This window comes from Cricetulus griseus, chromosome 3, assembly GCF_003668045.3.
Source record: "Cricetulus griseus strain 17A/GY chromosome 3, alternate assembly CriGri-PICRH-1.0, whole genome shotgun sequence".
In the NCBI taxonomy this organism is placed as follows: Eukaryota; Metazoa; Chordata; class Mammalia; order Rodentia; family Cricetidae; genus Cricetulus; species Cricetulus griseus.
In genome coordinates, this window is record NC_048596.1 from 128081901 (window position 1) to 128088468 (window position 6568).

Below are 6568 nucleotides of genomic sequence, written 5' to 3' on the forward strand. Positions count from 1 at the left end.
TAGCAAGCCCCAATTTAATTATTTTCTTTATGAGAGTTGCTGTGGAGTGGGATTTCTTCACAGCAGAAGAACACTGACCAAGACAGCTGTCTTGTTGACAAGTACAGAAAGCATCCTATGGGGAAGCAATGAGGTACTTAAGAAATTTTTTACTGAGTTTTATAGGGGTTGAAACTTAATTGAATCCAAGGACCCTGACTGACCCAGATAACAAATAATACTCCAAACATAATGTCAATGAGTAATGTCTACATGGTGTTTTCAACATTTATGATGGATATTTATTTTTTAAATCTGTTTTCCTCCTACTTGCTACTTTCAGCAAATGATTATCATAGCACACATACATGCATATGCATGACTCCAGGTCAGGAAAATGGAAGAACACAAAACTATTCATTGACCTAGGTTTAAAAGTTGATTGTATGGGCAATTCAAGGCAAATAAGGTTGGTTGTTACATTGTTCTCTTAAAGGCCATTTGAACAAACAAGCTGAATATACAGTAGGATAACAGTCTTAAGTGTTAAGTGATCTCAAGGTATATTATAAAGTCAACTGTAAAGTCCAGCAAAGATTCTAGTCTCTTAGAATTTGAGAGATATTTTCATATTAATGCATCACCATAATAATCAATGATGTTAGGAAGCCATCAGTACATGAAGATGGTTTGGATGACAGAGTAAAGGCTTAAAGGTTGAGGCAGGACACAGAGAGATTTACCAAGAGCACAATTCAGCACTAGTGGGCTTTACACAAGGGTCAGTGGTGACATAGTAAAGCCATTGAATAAATTTGACTTAAAATGAATGGCAAAAGCTATTTAAATTTTGATTATAAGGAATATCCTGACAACTGATCAAAGTCAAGTGAACCTAATACATTCAAAAATAGAATACTGAATGTTTTTACATAAGAGGGGGAATATGGTCAGGATTCCCAACTTTACCATTTTTTATTATACTTCATAAAGGAGGTCCTAGCTACTATAAAAAAGTAAAAATACCAGACAAAGACAAGAAGAACCAAGATTCAATATCTGTAGAGAATCTTTATTGTTTATGGTAAAAAGCCTAATAGCAAGTGTGGTGGCACACACCTAACTCAGAAGACTAACATGGGAGTATGAGGTCAGCCCAGGTCATGTTATATTGGGACACTTTGTTTCAAAGAAGGAAAAATACTGAAAAAAAATGTCAATTTAGAAAGGTTTGAATTTAATAAAACAAATCCACGAAAATCAAAAATAATTTTGTATACTTATATAGGTTAGAAACAGGTAAAAATGTTGTCTATAATATCTCCTGGAAACACAAGATAATTGGAAATACTAAAATATATGCTAGAAATACTAATTTTCTGAATTGAAAGGCTCAATATTTTTCAATTTTATCTCAATGTTCAATTAACTTATGCTATTAGAAAAATATTCACATTGTGACAAGCTAATTCTAAAGTTTATATAGATGAAGAATATATACAAAAATGGAAAATTATTATCATTTGATTTGAAGACAATGATATTTGTTAAACTAAAAACAGAGAAGTATATCAGAACAGAGACCCTAAGACAGACCCACATGTATTTGATCAAATAATCTTTACATTGAGGAATGGGAACAACTCATGCTAAAGCAACTGACCATTATATGAAAAATGAAGTTACCTAAGCATCCAATAATACGCAGCACTTACTGGGAATGGAGCACTGCAGCAATGTCAAAGAAACTCAAGAAGGAAATGAATGTCAGCAGTAGTGATATACTGATAATCCTAACCCTCTGGAGACAGAAACAGAGATGATGGGAGTTAAAGGACAGCATGGTGTACATACACTCCAGTACACTCCAGTCACAGTGACATAGTGAAACCCTGTTTTAAAAACCAAAGAGGAGAAGGAGGGAAAACAGACTGGGGGGATGGGGAATATGGAAAAATTTTGTTTTAGGTTTATTTTGGACTTTCGATGTGCAAATCAATAAAATTATAAATATTACTAGATGATAAAAGTTCACTTAGAAATTGAAAAGCAAAGTACATAACACTGAACTTTTTCTGTACTCATATATAGAAAAATAATTTATACATATTAACACCATGAGAAACAAATACAGTATTTAGAAGAGGAGTATTTGAGAAGACCACAGAAATATAAACAAAGACATCAAGGGACATTCATACCAGTCCTGGTGGCACATGCTGCATGTAACTCCAATACTCAGGAGGCTTGTGAGTTCAGTTTGAGATTAGTTTGGGCTATGCAGCAAGACCCTACCTACAAAATAACAACAACAACAACAAATATTTGACTTTGTGAATGAGAGAGTTTTAAGTTAAAGTTCCAAGAAACATCACTAGTCAAAAGTTTGAAGAATGCTAACACCAGACATTGATTTGGAAAGAAGTAGATTTCTTTTAGAAATTCAAATGCATATACCATAGGACTTAATGTTCTATTTCTAAGCATTTCCCTAAAGTTGGCTATGCAATCATCCACACACTGTTGATGAGTGGCCTTATAAGTCACATTGTAAGAACCAAGACTAGAACACACCAAATGTCCATGCACTGGTGAATGGATCGGTAAGACACAGTTCACAAATATCATGAAATTCTACTTAACAATGAAAACCATTAACCACTGGTACACAATAGCCCAAAGTAATTATGCTGGGAGAAAGAAAACATATAAAGGAGGGAAAATAAACAGCATGTTTCCACTCCCACCTAATTCTTTAAAATGCAATGAGGTCCTCATCAGCAGGTACTCACTTTTCTAGAGGAAGACAATGGATACACAGAGGCAACAGAAGATGCATTCTGGTGCTGGGACTCATTGGGCATCATGATCTCAGCTGTGGTTTTGCAGTGGATGGGCTTATGCATGTGCCTGACGTTGTACAATTTATGTAGATGAAGGCTCATGCACAAAAATATATATATATCAAAAAAGGGGGAAAAATAATTCCTCAACCATATGAAAGAGCTTATCATACAGATACGAAATTATCAGAAGTTATCTGTAAAGGAAAGAATGTTTTGGTGTGCACATAATTAGTAAAAGACTATAACCAGTCTTAAAACAGAGTCATCAATTCTATATGTTTAAAAAGATACATCTCAAAGATCAGGGGGGAAAGTAGCTCTTTAAATAAATGTAATTAGGAATAGAGACCCACAAGTGATGACATCAAAATTGATCTTTTTTTAATATAAGCAAGACAGCAGTTCTAAACCTATGTATGCATTGTGACCCCTTTAGGTGTCACATATCAGATATCCTTCATATCGGATATTTACATTACAATCCATTACAGTAGCAAAATTATAGTTCTGAAGTAGCAATGAAATAATTGAGGAACTGTATTAAAGGGTCACAAATTTAAGAAAGTTGAAAACCTTCAAACCCTATATACATATAAGTTGTTTTCTGTGTTTTTTTTTTTTTTCATTTTTTTCTTTTTTGATTTTTTAAAAAAAAATGTTTTGGTTTTCTATTATTTTTTCTTTAAAATAAATTCAGTGTTCACATTTCTATAAAGAATTACTGCAGTTTCATGACACCTACCCCACTGGGGCAGGAGAACAGTGCTTTTCCCGGCCTGCCTCTAGTCTGACTGCCCACCCTGATATTTCGAGGTGCCTGGAAAAGCCAAAAAGCATGTGAAGAGGTCTATTCCCGGCCGGGCTTCCAAACCCTGGGCTCAGTAAGCTTTGGAGAAAGCAGAGGGGAAGACTAGCTTACTATGAAACCTTTGTATAAATACTCATTCACGTCAATGTGTTTGCCTATCAAGACGAAGAGGAGAACAAGAGCTTGGAGACATCCCGTCCAGGATGGGCACGCAGGGTGGCAGCACCCTCACAACCGCCTGTCCTTGCACGTGGAATATGGAGGAGTCCTGGCTTTCATCTTGGGCGGAGCCCGGCTTCCTAGTTCATGTTCGACTCCATTCTCTAAAACCACCTGTGCCGAGTCCTAGACTGCGTGGGAAGCACAAACGTTCAACTTATATGCAAAAAGGTACAAAAACAACTAGAATATAAAAGTTTTGGTAATATAAGGCCATCTGTTCAAGTCCGCCTTGGAAACCTGTAACAGATATTTAAATATTACATGAAACGGCATCTTTAATACACTTTTTTAAAACATTTCAAGTAATTAGTTAAGAGTAAGTGTGTAAAAAAAAATCATTTCCCTTTGAGGGCACTTTGTCCTTTGAAGGAGGCAGGGTGGCAGGGAGGCCACATGGTTAATGCTTCAGCCAAGGGTAGGCTTCCATGGAGGCTTTGCTGCAGTCGCCATAGTCCTACAGGAGTTCCTCCCCAACTGCAATTTGGGAGGTGATGAGGATGAGGTGAGGAATGCCATCGATGTCTTGCAGTTTGGTCTGGCAAATCCCACACTTATTGTGGTTGATCAGCCTCCCCAGGTGGTTAGTTTCTCGAGTGGCATCCACACAGAAGGATTTGCTCAGATATTGCGATAGTACATGTAGCAGCCTGTGGAGGGGTCTTGTGCATACAGAGCCTCCCGCTCGCTTCTTGGCATCGGTGATCTCAATGAGGTCCCCATGGTATTCTACCACAAAGTCTCCTGAGAGGACTGTTTGGTGGCAATCACACCTCTGCCTTTTCCATCAAAAATATCAATCTTCATGCCTTCTTCCTTCCCACTCTCAATCAGCTCATCAATTTTTTTTTTCCTTTCTTCAGACTGCATCTCAGCTTTGCTCTTCCTAGAGTTCCTTCGCACTGGGTAGAATGACTGCTTTTGTTTGTTTGTTTTTGGTTTGTTTTTGTTTTTCCTGAGGTTCCTTTATTATTATCTTTTTGGCTTGCCTGGCTGATTTGTGTAGAGAAGATTTGAGATGGTACTTTATTCTAATCAAAAGTAAGATTCCTGTAGTGGTATCAGAAATTACTGAGCCGATACGCAACCCATCCGATCCACAACCCCGATTCTGCTGCATGGAGAGTTCTCTACCTGCTGTGTATCACATGAAGATGCTGGCAGCCAGGATGATAGTTAAGTTCTTACCTGTGATAGCAGAGGTAGGTGGTGACTTTCTTCTCCCTGGGAAGAACTAGTTCCCACCATTCACCTTCAGTCTAGGTGCTGGGGCTCTGGAACAAGGTATGAGAACCAACCCTTGTCCCCAACACCTCACCCTAATCCCCAGCCTTATGGTGGTGCTACCTAAGAAAGTCTTCCCCACACCCCTTGCTAGGCTGGTCAGTGGTCAGACATGGAGGAGGATCCGAAAGGAGGTTGTAACTGTGAGATAAAATGTCTTGGTTGTACCTGTTTGTGGCTTAGCTTTGTATTTAAATAGCAAACAAAAAGGAAATAAACTTGAAAATTGTTTGTCATGATAAAATAAAGCAAAAAAAAAAATTTAAAAGTAAGTTGAAAACCACTGTGCTAGAGTATGACATGTTCCTATTGGAGTTGAGATCTTCAGAAGAGAATACACTCTTCAATATCTTCGGAAATAGGCATAGTGTTAATTCAAAAATTAACAAGATAAAAAGAGAGTTGTTAAAATTCCTTATAATAGAATAAATAAATAGAAAAAAAGACAAATTTCAAATGAGATCAATTTGCAATTTATTCCACTAAAAAAAAAAACTATTTTTTTTTTTTGGCAGCATAGGCCTGTAGACAACAGAAACACTACCTCATAATAGATGCTGTGGTCCCCTGGCTCTTACGGACTTTCCCATCCCTCTTCCACCATGTTTCCTGAGCCTTAGATGTGGTGATATATGTGTTATACATGAATCAACTGGGGCTGGGCTCCTGGTCTGTTGCTATATTAGTTAGGGCTTCTACTGCTATGATAAAACAACATAATCAAAAGCAACTTAGGAAATACAGCCGTTATTTCATCATAAGAAGTCGGTGCAGAAAACTAGAAGCAGGAACGGATACAGAGTCCATGAAGGAGTACTACTTACTGGCTTGTTCTCTATGGCTTGTTCAATCTGCTTTCTTATAGCACCCAGAACCACCAACCCAGGAGTGGCAACATCCACAATGGGCTGGGCCTTAACACATCAAAATTAAGAAAATACACCACAGGTTTGTCCACATCTTAATCTGGTGGGGGCATTTACTCAGCTGTGACTCTCCTCACATGACTCTAGCTTGGCTCAAGTTGATATCAAATCTAGCCAGCATGTTGTTCTTTGCTTATTTTGTTTTTCATTTCTGTGTGGGTCCATTTCTGTGATGGTATACATCTGTTGCAAAACAGAAGGTTCTTTGATGAAGGGTAAGAGGTAAATTTATCTTCGGTTATAAGGATAGATATTTAGGATGCACTAAGGACTTTTACTGGCTTAGGAATGTGATAGTGGTTAGTTCTCCACTAACATTGCTGGACACATAAGCAAGTATACAGCAAGACAGGACTTTAAAAGTTTATATTCTGTGTCTCCTGATATTTTTGATGTGAGTATAGGAGCCCAGTTTATAACAAGATAGGTGTGCCTTGAACAAATGTAGATAGATAAATGCCCTCATATGGGCCAACATTTTAAAATATTTCCTAATATAAATGACA

The 6568-nt window shown here is 37.4% G+C and overlaps 1 pseudogene; it reads right to left on the reverse strand.

Moving 5' to 3' along the window:
* Window positions 1-4252: 4252 nt before the first annotated feature.
* Window positions 4253-4800, reverse strand: LOC100765401 (annotated as a pseudogene).
* Between the last annotated feature and the right edge of the window lie 1768 nt (window positions 4801-6568).